A 14,044-nucleotide genomic window follows, 5' to 3' on the forward strand; every position below is an offset into this window, starting at 1 on the left:
CGAGCCGGGCCTCTTAATCAGCTGGACTCTCGCCCCCTTCTCTCAAAATTGCTTGGTCCCTGGCCAAATTCAACCCACGAACGCTCGGACCTCAAAGCTTTTTCGACCTTTTTATGCTACGTTCACACTACGTCAGTGAACGCCGCGAATATCGCTAACGACGGAGATGCCGCGAAGGTGCCGAAAGCCGCAGCGCTACCTCTACTTTCGACGGGAGTGCCGGGAAAGACGCGAGTCTGGACCAATCAGCGCGCTTCGCGAGCGAGAATGCTGGGACGTAGACAACAAATATGGCGGATGCGTAACCTGGTCTACCAAATTCTAATCAAGACTCTAAGGTAGAGCTAAATGGTGTACGACAGCAAATGCAAGAGGAGTGGAAACGGATACGAAGACCGCATCATAGCAGCTGCTGAAAGAAGACGAGGAAGTAAGTATGTCGACTGTGTTGAGACATGTGTTGATGCACGTAGTCTCCTGCTCGAAGCGGGCATCGCTTTACAGGTTGCTGTATAAAACGCAATAAATGCGTATTTGGCAATTGTTATTCTGATGTATCACAACGACATTCTACTTCTTAAACGTGTGGAGCTTGAGTACAGTTCCAAGAATGAAACGGATCAGTGTTTGTAGCGGAGTACGGTGGTGCCACTAGTTCCCGGCGATCAGTAGTATGAACGAGGGGGTCGCGAATGCAGTAAAAGCGGTGAATGAGTTCCCCGCGCTCGCGGCTTTCGATGACGTAGTGTGAACGTAGCATAAGACACCACAGAACTTCGATCCTTATTGTGAAGGGGCTCATTATTTTATTCCACACATCACCACCAGCAATGGGGAAGAGTATCGCTCCAGGCGATGAAACTCCCCTTCCATCATCTCAAAATAAACTTGTCATTCTTTGGCCATCAAACCAAGAACTGGTAAACTTCTTGCACTTCCTCCGCATACACATCAAATCAAAGGCGATCCGATGATTCTAACTGGGGCGTAGATATTACACCGCAAAGATAACAGTAATTGTCGACAGTTGTTTCAACAGTTAGTGTTTGCAGAAACACAAACTCATGAATTAAGTGGCTATCCTTTATTTGCTGTCTGATATGATAGGTGATGCTCAAAATATCTTAGTTCCCATCTCTACACAGTAGCCATATCTGTCACATTTTCCCTTCGTAGAAGCCTGTGGCATCTGAAATAAGGAAATAATGAGTGGCGTATGTAACATATTTTAGAACCACAATGTGTCGGACTGCAGAGCAAAAAAAAAAAAAAAAAGTAGTATGACACTGAAGACAAATATATTGTATGAGAGTTAGTCATTGGAAACGGCTCTTTGTAACAATGCGCGCGGTATAGTTTCCACTCCGTACATGATCTAGATCCGCCGCACGCAATAGAGGTCACCTGGTCCGCTCACCTGCACATCACGCAACGACCTCGCGAGCCGTCGCGGTTCTCCATAGAAAGTATACACTTCGATTCAAGAATTAATTATCTAAACAACTTCGAACCCATACAATGAATACTACAAAGCATAGAGATACAGATTTGTACATGTGGAAATATTTTATTAATGCGAATTATTGGCAATATTCAATCAAAACAGATAGGTGTAAGGACCAAAAGATTAATAGCAGCAGACGACATTAATTTTTGATACACGCTACAAATTTTATGCTATGCTAATATGTGAGGAACACAGTCAAAGCGATTGATACCCAATAGATAAATTCGATGACGCTGCGCACAGACAGTCGCAGCGAGCCGTCGTTTTTCCCCAAGTAGCTAATATTCATGAAATAACTTCCATGCTAGGAATACACATCCATTATCATCCTAATTCAATCAATATGAATTCAACACAGATACACGCAACAAGTGATAGCAAGTGTTAATTGCTCGCCACTATGTTATTACCACAGGATGCGATCGTAGCAACAATTAAAATTCCATTTAGTCAGCACTTCCAATCGAGAAATAGGCAAGCAATTATTATTTCACACACACTATGTCCACAAAGACAATTTTTCATTAGACAAGAGTTTTTTAATCAATACAATAACAATCCAAATTATAATGTTTACGTTTACACTTCTCAGCTTCCTGTATATGACACCACCCTCGCGAGATATTCAACAGAGGAGCGGACTCAGACGCATTCAATCAGAGCAATAATGAAAACTAGCAGTTGTCGGCACTACTGGGTTGCTAGACTCAACGCAAAGTTCACAACTGAAGAAAGTTCAGCAGGTGCGAAGAAGCACGGCGATTGGACACTCTACGTGGCCTGTGTGAGAGGGTGCGACTGTCAATCAAAACAAGTTCAAAAGCAACTGAAAATGTGTCTTTTGGCGTGGCGACAAAATGACGTTGCTGGACTTATTCCAGGTTCAACAATGACCAAGGCTGAATTGTGTTGATATGGATAAAGGCAGGGATTGGGAGCTCTGCGTGGCTCACGTGACGGCGCCTGGCTGTCAATCAAACGAAGCTCAAAGCGATTGAAAATGTGTTTTTTGAACTTTGACGTGACGTCAAAATGGCATTGCTGAACGTATTTCGGGCTCATAAAACTTCAACACCGGATCGTAGCGAACATCGGAAGTTCATAAAGGAAGATAGCTTTTGCTGCATTGTGTTTGTTTTCCGCCGCCGTCGTGTTTATTGTGTCCATAGCGACGCGCTCTAAAGGCCTGACCAAGGGCGTACTGAGAGGGGGGCAAAGAGGCGTGCTCCCCCCCCCCCCCCGAAACTGAAAGTCGCTTCTGAAAATAATGCGTTCGGTAGTCACAGGTCGTAGTGATTAATCTCAGACCTCATAGGAGCCTCTGAACTCCACACAGTATAGGCAACGTCCGCCTCGAGAAAAATATGTGGTAGGCGGTAGAGGTTTGCGCTATTGCCACCCCCGGAAAACATCCTGGGAAAGCCCATGAGCATGGCCATACTTTTCGACAGCATTACCGATCGTCACAGGGCACTGTGTAGTAGTTGTGCGACCGCCTTCGCGAAACGTCGGAGTTATGCGCAGGGTACCTTCCACGTCGCTGACAATGACTGTGGAGCAAAAGGTTCTTTGTTCTCTTCGGTTCTTCGGAACAAGAAATTTTCTTGTGGCATTGTGGCCACAGATCGGAACCTGTCTGTGCCGCAGAGAACTATGCGCCAAGAGGTTCGAGTGGTCTCCGCAGAGATTCTAGCGGATCTCGGTGATGAGTGGGGGCGCTTTCCACGGGATGCGGTTAGCAGCAGGGATCGGAACCTGTATTTTTTGCGGTCCGGTTCGGATTCGGGTTCAGGCATATTGGTTCGGTTCGGGTTTAGCTCCACTGAACCGAAATTAGCAGCTTGAACCGGTTCAGGGATATGGGTTCGGTTCGAGTTCGGCTCAAGGAGAACCCCCCTCCCCCTCCCCCCAAGAAAAAAAAGCGGCCAGCGGTCGGGACATTTACAGGGATTGGAACCTTTACTTTCTTCGGCTCTGGTTTAACCGTTTCATCGGCAGTAGTTTTTCAACATGAGACCTAGCTCACCCTCATCGTCCATGGTTGTAACAGTGGTAAAGATTGGTAAAGAGTGTAAAGGTGTGAGATAACCGTTTCAAGTGAAAAACCTCTTATAAAAGCAGGTGAAAACACAAGTAATAAACACATTTATTATTTACCTGATATTTTATTATATTGTATTCTCGTGGTCGACTGCTGAAAACGAAAAGCGAAGTGCTGGAAGCCTTTTGGCAGAACCCGGTCAGGGCCCCCTTTTTGCTCCGGAAAAAAAAAAAACTGGCGCTACAGTCACAAACTTTTACCATCGTACAAAAAATAAATAAACAAAAAAGTCGGTTCGGTAGTACAATTATTTCACATGTGAACCGACTCCCGAACCGGTAACCGTATAATTTTTTTTTGTTCAGTTCCGGTTCGGTTCAGGACAAACAAAAAATTGTTCGGTTCGGTTCGGGTTCAACAGAAAATAACGTTTTTTTTTTGTTTTCGGTTCGGGTTCAGTTGCGCTTGCGATCCCTGGTTAGCAGAGCGACCAGGAAGAAATCCGTTACGCGACGGGACTCACGCCTCGCTGACGCCGTAGCGGAAGTGGATGCAGAACTGATTGCAATCCTTGGGCCACCGGACACTTCTGAAACCATCACCAAAGACGCCTACTGGTGCCGCATATCACACAGAATGATGACGTTCGTTTCCCTAATTGGTTCAAACCGGAGGAGGGGGGGGAGGGGGCTACGCCTTTTGTGACAACTTCGATAAGTGGTAATTTCTACTAAAAGGTGCACGGCCCGCTCTGTCCTCAAATGAGAGGTAATATCCGTACCATTCGGCGCTGCGATTGGCCAACACCTTGTTGTGAGGCAAAGCTCTGTTTTTACCAAATGTATTCTGCGCTCTGAAAACCACTTCGCCACATAGCACGCTCTACACCAATCATTGCGCCGATTGATGCAGTTCTCTTTACTGATTTGAAGAGAAAGCAGGCGTACACTTTTTTGTGACAATTAACATAACTGCATAAGTGGCACTGAAAGGCCCATTTTCCCATTCTCAAAAAATCAAGGGAGCGAACGATGTCATTTGGGACGATAGTTGGCTAGCAGCGTGCTGTTACGGGGTGAACTGTCAGAGTGCGTCGCATAGGCATTCTTGCCTACGACAGGGTCGCCGGCAATGTTCGAGTCTGTCAACTGCTCAGTTAATTCCATTTCGGCCAGTGCGTTTCTCTGCGGCAACTGAAACTTCGAGAACTGTCAACATTTAGCATTTCCAAACACATATTTACAAAATAGTGTCAATATACAATATTAGTGGACATCATACATTCATGCAGCGACTTTGCCCTTTCATGCCCTTTGGGAGCACGAACACAGGCGCCCCAGTCCCGTCAACGGCACCACGGCCGATAAAATTCGCTGTTCGACGTCCGTTACAGATGCCGACGGACGGCGTCCGCCATTACCTTTGCCGTCGTTACGAATTTTCGCCGCTTATTATTATTATTATTATTATTACTATTATTATTACTATTACTGTTATTATTATTATTATTATTCGTTCTACGGTCTCTTCCCTAGAGCCGCTGCCACTTCGCTTTGCTTTTCCACAGTGCCCGGCAGCGTTCACGGCGCTTCCAAGCTGCTTCCATTGCACACGCTTCTGGTCCCTGGTGAACAGCAAACGTCCTAGAGCAAGGTCTTGCCAAGAATCGGTGCTGCTCCATGTAGTTGAGCAGCACGTCCAACTCAGGGTCGAAAGCGCGCAGACCCACGGTCTTTCAAAGCTTCGCCGGAGGACACCGCGAATCTTCCGTCATTTTCATCGTAGCTGTCTACAGTGTCATCGCAATTAATGTACTTATATGTTCCTCAGTTTTAAGGATACACCATTAGGATAACTTAAGGTGCACTTTCTCGTTCTTCACTCTTTCACTCCACGTTATCTATCTCTACCTTCTCGCATGCCATTGGCCGTGTCGCTCACGAGCCGACCTTTTATTTATTTTTTCCTTTATTGGCGCTGACGTAGGCCCAACTTCAGTGACCGGGAAGGGGAAACATTTCTATTGAACTTCGCGAAGTTCAGAGCTCCTCCTGTCGCGACGTCATCTATTGAACTTAGTTCAGCGTTGACGAGTCTAGCACCCCAGGTCTTACAATACAGAAGAATATGAAAGAATCATCAGATGGGTATAATCACAGCGAGCGACCATATGGCGAATTCAGGTAGTCATTTCATGGCAACACGGCCTAATTCTCAAATTGCTAGGACGCCGCCCGAGCTGGATCACGTGACCGTTGCCACAAGCACATCAGTGCTAGGAATCTAGCGGGTTTAGTTGCTTGGATCACGCCAGGGGCACCGCGGTCACGCATCTTCGGGTTGCGTCGTTTGCTCAACCACGTGAACTGAACTCGACGTGCTGAGCAATCAGAGCACTCGCCACCATTGCAGTGCTGATGTGACGACCGGATATAGTTGGACACCCCGTTGCTCGATCGTTTCGAGACCGGTATGTGCTGGCTGTCAAATTTCTGACGTTCGGAAAGCGCAACGCGAACGTGCGAGATTGCTCCGCTTTGACCAAGCGAACATAATTGATTGGGATCGGGCAAAAAAAAAAGTTGCCACGAAATGACCACCCGAATTCACCAATGGCAATAATTGAAACTAGCGATAGTCATATCTACAAACCGTCAAAGGGAAGAGCGAGCAAGTGTGGAATCAGTTTTTCCTTCTTTCACAGATTCCTTTGCCTCTTTCCTCAAAACAGGTGGGAGGAACCTGTCCACCCCAAACTTTACACATGTATCAAAACATTATTATTTCATTAATCACGAGCATAAGTTTTAATTGAAGAATAGAGTTGTCATGATAAAACTCGCTCTGCGTGACGATCTGCGAATGCTTCGAAGACTACTTCAACAACAACTGTCAAAATAAGGTAATGTATACTTGACATAATGAATATTGTGAAACTTCTGAGCCACATATATTCTAAGAATCACCATATCGAACGCTACACATCTCACGGTGCAAGTAACATTGAGAACGGGTTGCGAACATTGATTTCGGAAACACGGCATGGTCGGGGAACACAACATTGTATTAAAGAAGAGATGACTTCGAGTCTTTATTATGACATTTCTAACTGGATACTGATGTTGTCTAAATAATAAGGTATACATTCATTCAATCTGAGAAAAATAATAAGTGAGCCAGGCAGAACCATTAGGCACTCACACTTATCAAGAGGTTTACTAAAAGCGCAAGCCCCCCAAAATCGCCTTTGCTGCTTTCTTTCTGTGATGACATTTTGCATCAAATAAAAAACATATCTTACTTGGAATAAAGCGGTCTCAGTTTTTCTTAACTGTCACGCTGTTTCCCATCTCTTCCTACAACATGCGCATCAATCATACCGAATCATGATTCGTTCATGATTCTAAGACGATTCATGAATCATTAATGATTCCCCTTTTTTCAATATGAGGCAGACCAAAGTCGGGGAGGGTCCTTACACTCGAGTACAAGGTCTTTGAGAAATACAGATGTCTAAAAAAAGAAAAAGTCGTCACTTTTATTTTCCTACAATTCTAGTGGAAGTCACCGCCATCGGCTGACACGACTGAATCGGAGTCAGAGTAACGCGCCAGATCGTCCTCCAACAACACATCGTCTTCCGTACCATCCAATGCATTGATGATGCAACACCTCTTAAATGACATTTCAACCATTTCTGGCCGTATGGCTTTCCACGCGTCTGATACCCACTGTGCGATGGCCGCAGGAGATGCCTTCCTGATATTCCCGCCTGGCGTTCGCTCGCGGACACCATCCTGAATCCATGCTTCATATTCTGCACGGAGATTCGCCTTGAAGGGCTGGTTGATTAACTCATCAAGGGATTGAGGAACGTATGTTAGTCCGCCAGGTATCACCACGAGGTCGCTGTCGTGTTTGCTGCATTGTTCCTTCACTTCCTCAGTAATATGCCCACTGAATGAGTCCAGCACTAGCATCGACGGTAGCTGAAAAAGTGATCCAGGGCGCCTTAACCACACTGTCCTCAGCCAGTCTACCATAAGTTCGGACGTCATCCAGCCTTGTGCTTGACAGCGAACAACAACGTCCTTCGGGGAATGGTTCTTCATTTGGTAGACTCAGCCGCTTGAGAATCAAGTACGGCAGAAATTTTCTCCCGTCAGCAGTGGTGCATAGGATGACGTTAACCCGAACTTTTTCGTGTCCCATGGTACGGATGGTCACCCGTTTTGCACCGATTTTATTAACCGTCGTAGGTCGTGGCATGTCCAAGAACACCGCGGTTTCATCGGCGTTCCCAATTTGTCCCATCAGGAATCCTTTCGTTCTTCGGAGGTCCGCCGCATAGCGTTGGAAGTTAATGACTTTTTCCTCGAAATCTGCTGGCAGTTTGTGGCAAATTGTTGTACGACGACGAATAGAAAATCCCTGCCATTTCATGAAGCGTTGTAGCCAGCCGCTGCTATCTAGGAAAACGGTGCGTGGGATGTCCAATCTTCTCGCTACCTCATTCGGTTTATCACGAATCCTGTCACAGGTCACCCAGAATCTATTGCTTCTTTCTTGTCTAATGTATTCAGCGACTTCCTCTTCGAGCTCCGGCTGCTGTCCTCGTTGCGGTCGGTGAACTTCTTACTCGTGGAAGCACGGCCGAAAATCTTCTCCCGCAGCTGCCGCCACCGGACCACACATGTCCTGTATAGGCACCATATTTCTGAGCAGCGTGGTGATTGCTGTTTGATTTGGCGCATAGAATTACTATCCCCTTAAACTGTGCGGAGTAAAGGCTGGTTTAGAGTCCGACGTAGTCTTCGTCCATCGCCGCCCGCGTTGCGCGCTACAGCCAGCGTTTGCTACGCCACGCTTCCTCATCCTACCGGGATCATAGTCCGACGCGATTCGGCGCAGCGCAACGAAAACAGCAGCAGAGATTTTCACATTTCGTAGTGAAGAAGCAGTCATATCTGTACCCGCGTGCTGGAATCCGAATAAAGACAATCCCTGTTCCCATCGTTGGCACAGTTAAGTTTGTATTACTGTAATACGTTTGGTACCCCCAAACATGAACACTGAATTAAATAAGTCGCACTGAATTAAATAAGTTCAATTAAAGTCGCACGTCTTCCCAGCTGTTCTCGTTCTCTTGCTTGTTTCTCTAGTCCATCCGTCGTTTATTATATAGGCATAGATGTTCCTTTCCTTCGATCAGAAGCTCAATGGGCGACGCCATTTTAGGAAATGACTACCGGAGCCCACGCCGTGCACAACTCGCTGTCCACCACCAGATGTAGGGCATTGCTCTACCCCCCAACGGCGGCTGACGTAATCCCGCATTACCGCCGCGCCGCGCTTCACCGAGTGCCGTCGAACTATGAACTCTCCAGCGACGGCTCGCAGCGTGTACTTACGCCCTGCTCCGTCGGACTCTGAAGTGTGAACCAGCCTTAAGTGGTCACTATGGCGCAAGACCAGCGAGCGTCCGCACAAGTCGAACAACCAAAAGTAACCTGCAGCACACGGGTGGCACAGGGTCGACGGTGAGGAGAGTGGAGGTGAGGAGGAAGGCTGATCCAATGTCACGGGACACCTTGGCGCTACGAACCCAACGCAACGTCGAGCTGTGCACGTGAAGTTGTGGACCACGGTCATTAGACTCGAGTGGAAACTTTTTTTTTTCAATTGGGGGGGTCAAAAGTGAGGGGGTCCTTAGAATCGAGACAATATGGAATCCTAATGAATAACTGTATCGCACATCTTCCATTCATCACATAACAAGACAATGTCGCCAAGAACAACAGCAAGACTAAATGATGACGACGCGATGGGGTGTTTCACCGCGGTGGTGCGGCACCCTACCCATCCAGTAGGCCCTAGAACGTCCATGAACAGGTGAAGAACCCGACGATGGAGCACAGGATCTTCATAGGGGCCAATGAGTGCAGCTAAGGTGAGCGGCATCTGGCTGATGCAGGCAAGCTCACCACACAATGTCCGCCAGAGTCGCCGAACGACAGGTTCGGGACGAGGAAAACTATTTCGAAGGCAGCTGTACCATACCAAAATAAACAAGTGTATAATTGAAAGAGTGAGTATCACATCTTTTGTCAACACATCGCCAAGTCGATGAAGTTCAACAAGAGGCTTCTTGTAAACTACTCTGTCACCTTACTCATCAATCACACGGAGTGGATTTCATTACCATGTAATGGAAGCAGACAATGTAGTAATTTTAGACAAAAACACCGAGAATGAATTAATTTGGAACTCAACGCAAGTATGCTATTATCCTCTGTGACGGTCTTTGTACATTGTACGGAGATCCAGAGTTCGTGTTAGAGAGGTTGACCACCGTTTTATAAACAGAACAAAAACTTCCAAGAAAAATGTCTTAGACAAAACCTTCTTTATTCAGTGTGGAGGAAGGGAGTTGCCTCAGGACAGAAGCCGCCGATATTTGGAACACAATCTGTGTTCGAAATATCGGCGGCTTCTGACCTGAGGCAACTCCCTTCCTACATCCCTACCGGTTCGCTGGATTTCTACCCATCTTTATTCAGTGTGGAGCTTTCGATATTTGTTCTTGATATTTATACTCTCACACGTTGATATGAATGTTTTTTGTTTTTTTTGCTTTTTAATAAAATCCCGAACGCCGCCCACGGCGCGTTTCCAGCCATCTTTCGAGAACCGCTCCGTGCTGCAGTTTCGGAGAGCAGAAACGCGAACTCTTTTCATCGGTCCAATCGGAGCGCTCGCGGAGGGGTTGGTTTTCCGCCCGACGGCCTCCCAGCACAACAATTATACCACGCGGGGAACTTTCGTCATTTTGCGTGTATGTTTGATGGTGAATTCATTCTCACGAAAAGTTGTTTGCTGTCAACGACGAGCTGGGAATTTACGCAAACCACATAATCAACGAAAATAAAATCGTATTTTGAGTGTGGCCATGTGTGTTGGTCGCCGGCAGGTAAACATGTGTCTCCCTCAAACCTCGGCGAAATCACGCATAATCGCGATAACCCACAATAACCGCCATCACGATTACCAAAGGGATGAGTGTGGCTGTGATTGCAATCGTCATTGAAGTGCTTTTGCGGTGATCCCGGCGCGTTGAAATAACATCAAGAAAACCTGCGGTGATCGCGATCGCGCTCAGGGCAGTAATCTGTATTTCGTGATTCCTGTATTGGGATCACGATGCCGCGCCTCCGCAGGCACTCATGGGAATTACAATGTGATTGCGACCAGGCTGTTTTCCCTGAGCGCGATTATTGCGTGATAGCGCTCATCACCGCGATCATGTTGTTCTGCAAAAGCGCCAAGTATAGGGAAGCGCGCACTTTCTGGGCGCGTTCGCAACGTCGTGTGTTCCATCCCCTTCTGGCTAGTTTTGTATTATGGTTGATGCTCTTGCTTCACGGCTGTCTACCCTCAACACCCCCTACCCATAAAATTCAAATATAAGAGGCGATATTTGTATAATGCTTGCCTTTGGATGCTTTCTCAATCTTGTTATCATTCACCGACGTCTCTAATTTTTCATATCTCGTCTTCGCCGATCACTGTGTTGTTGTGAACCTGTTGCCAGGTGACCAAATGTCTGTTGTGACGATGCTAGAATTTTTCAGTGTCGGCATGTGGTGATGGTGTGTGTCGTTTTCTGCTTGCCGCAGTTGGCTTCGCGGCACCGGCATGTAGACATACTGGCCGCGAGAGGACCAATGGCCTTGCCTGCTAGGAAATATCTGTCACAATTGGAAGCTTACATTGTGCTTCTAGCACCAATTATTTATTCAGCGCGCAGAAATGCATGAATGAGCAAGCATCCTAACATTGACATTGAGAAATACATGTAGCTATAAGTGAGCTTGTACTGACTACGACGTGAAATTTCTCCGGCTTACTTCCCATTTTGACCCCTTCACGCTTTCAGCAACGAGGATGAGTTTTTCTAGTGCAGTCCGGAGAAATGAGGACCGTCGCGCCCTTTGTATTGCACCGGCCAGCGAAAAAAGGCGTTCGACGCCACCGGAAGTGGCCGGTATGCCAAAGCAGACCTCCGCTAGACGACCAAGCTTAGGATATCAACTGGCGTTATGTTTCCAAAAAGTGCAGACATCTTGCTTGTCATAGTCCTCCGCAAGAAACTCGTCACGCTCAGACGTCTGCCGAACTTCAGGCAACGGGAACACCGTACCAAGGACACCGTAGGTGCAGAGTGCTCTGGAAAGATCCACAGCGTGCTGTGACCGTGCTCGAAATTTCCCATTATTCTTCCCTTTGCAATCTTTCGCGTGTTATACAGTGAAGACACAGCATAAATATTTGTGGCTATAGTGTGTGGCTCATCAACGCGATCAGACATGACTATTCGCTGCTGCTGCAGCGGCGCAACACCTGTTGCCTGCACAACCACCGCTCAAAAGACCCCACACCCGGGCTCGAACAACTTTTTATTGCCATTGCGACCTTTGATTTGCCTATTTTTGGAACGAAAGCACAAGTACAAAAGGAAATTCACGCCCCCCCTGCCTTTGCTGTGTGCAAGGTGCCATATGCCGACAGCGCAACTACATGGTGATCGCGTGAGTGCGATAATGCCTAGATGTCACACGAACGGCCTATGCCTGATATTGTGATCGCACTCATGCAGTCACCCTCATGGTGATCACAGCATGCGCGATCAACTCATTTGTTCGACGTTGTGATTGCGATAAACAGAGGCTCGAGGATGAGTGCGATCCAGTATCGCGCTCATGGTGCACAGCGATCACGCGCCATATCAGCCTTAGCGTGTTCGTGAGTCGGTTTCAGCCTCACGCTCGCCTTATCAGATGATCGTGATCGTGAGTTCTTTCGGGCCGAAATGCCGAGCTCTGGTCTCCCTTCTTCTGCAGCTCCTCTTCTGCATCAGTGTTGGCGACTTTAATGGGAGGAGTTCACGATGACAGTTCCGAAAACATAAACAGCCAATCGCTTTGTTTCTCTGAAACGGGTGACATCATATTTATATGCTGGGAATTGATAGCTTTCCTCTTCGTATGTCGCTGCTATATTTTGTTATATCTATCGTTCCGACGATTCATGATGCAAGCAGGAATGATTCACAATGTAAATTTGAATGGAGAGCTCAAGAAGTGGAGGTACAATCTTGGCATTGCAATAAGAATTAAACTCGTCTCTATGGTGGCTGCAAACGCACGTGTGAGTGAGCCTTTACGATGTCTTTGTGTTCACATCTCTTTAGTGCTTCGTCGTGATTACGTGGTATTTGGAACAGAATTTAATCTGCTTATTCTCGTTCGATTTCGTGTCGACTTCAAATGACTGTCGAATTTTTTTTTTATTTGAATCAAAATGTGAACACACAAAGGGTAGCAGCAAAGGTGATTTTTTGGGGATTGCACATTTAGTAAACCTCTTAATGACTCTGGGTGCCTAATTGTTATGCCGGGTTAAATTATTATTTTTCTCAGCTTTGATGGTGCTATACCTTACCATGTAGACAGCATCATTTCGACTTAGAAATGTTATAATAAAAATTGGAAGTCATCTCTACCCAGCACCAATGAAAGTAGTAAAGACACTGAAGTAATACACATAAAAATTGTTAGTCGATTAATATACTTTTTGGGGTACACCTCTGTTTTGGGGAAGAACGTCGGTTGCTTGTGGAGAACATTATCTTAAAGCGACACTCCGGACCACCGTAGGGTATTCGGATTGGGACTCCATTCGATTGTGCTCTACACGTATATTATCCACGTAAAGTAGAATGGGTGAAAGCTTTCCCGTTTTAGAGAAAATGAATTAAATCCTACGGTTGACCCATATCCGGTTTCGGTTTCTCCGTGATGTCACTGTTGTTCCGGACGTCACAATTGTGCAAGACGACACAACAACACTCGGCGCTTGTTTTAGGTGCAAAGTGAGATTGTCAGGTCAGACTTAACCTAGTTGGGATTGGCGATATGTTTAATAACTTATGTTGTTCCTTACTATGTAGCTTGTAAATGGGTAGAAATCCAGCGAACCGGTAGAGATGTAGGAATGGAGTTGCCTCAGGACAGAAGCCGCCGATATTTCGAACAGAGACTGTTCTTCTTCTGGGCACCGTCCTCATCATTGGCATGGTATTTAAAGGGTTAGGTGTGACGTGTTTAAAGGTTCATGCGAATTGTGGGTCAACAGCCCGGAGGGAAGAAAGGGTCCGTACGGGTTTTTACAGCCGGAGTGAATGGCTGCTTTGTTAGAGTGTGGAGGGGATTATGTGAACGTAGTGATCTAGGCTACAGACCGGTTACAGAAAAATGGAAGGTTCACGAACACGTGGACGGAACGGGACAACAGGGAAGAATTGGCAAGCATAGCGAAAGATAAGGAGGTTATTGGTTACGTGGGGAAAACTCCAGAACGAGCAAAGTTTTTTTTTTTATATATATTTGTAATACAAAGTTGTGGCATGCAATAAAGAGAGCAGAAAGCAGTGGCCA

Source organism: Ornithodoros turicata, chromosome 2 (genome assembly GCF_037126465.1).
Source record: "Ornithodoros turicata isolate Travis chromosome 2, ASM3712646v1, whole genome shotgun sequence".
NCBI classification, from domain to species: Eukaryota; Metazoa; Arthropoda; class Arachnida; order Ixodida; family Argasidae; genus Ornithodoros; species Ornithodoros turicata.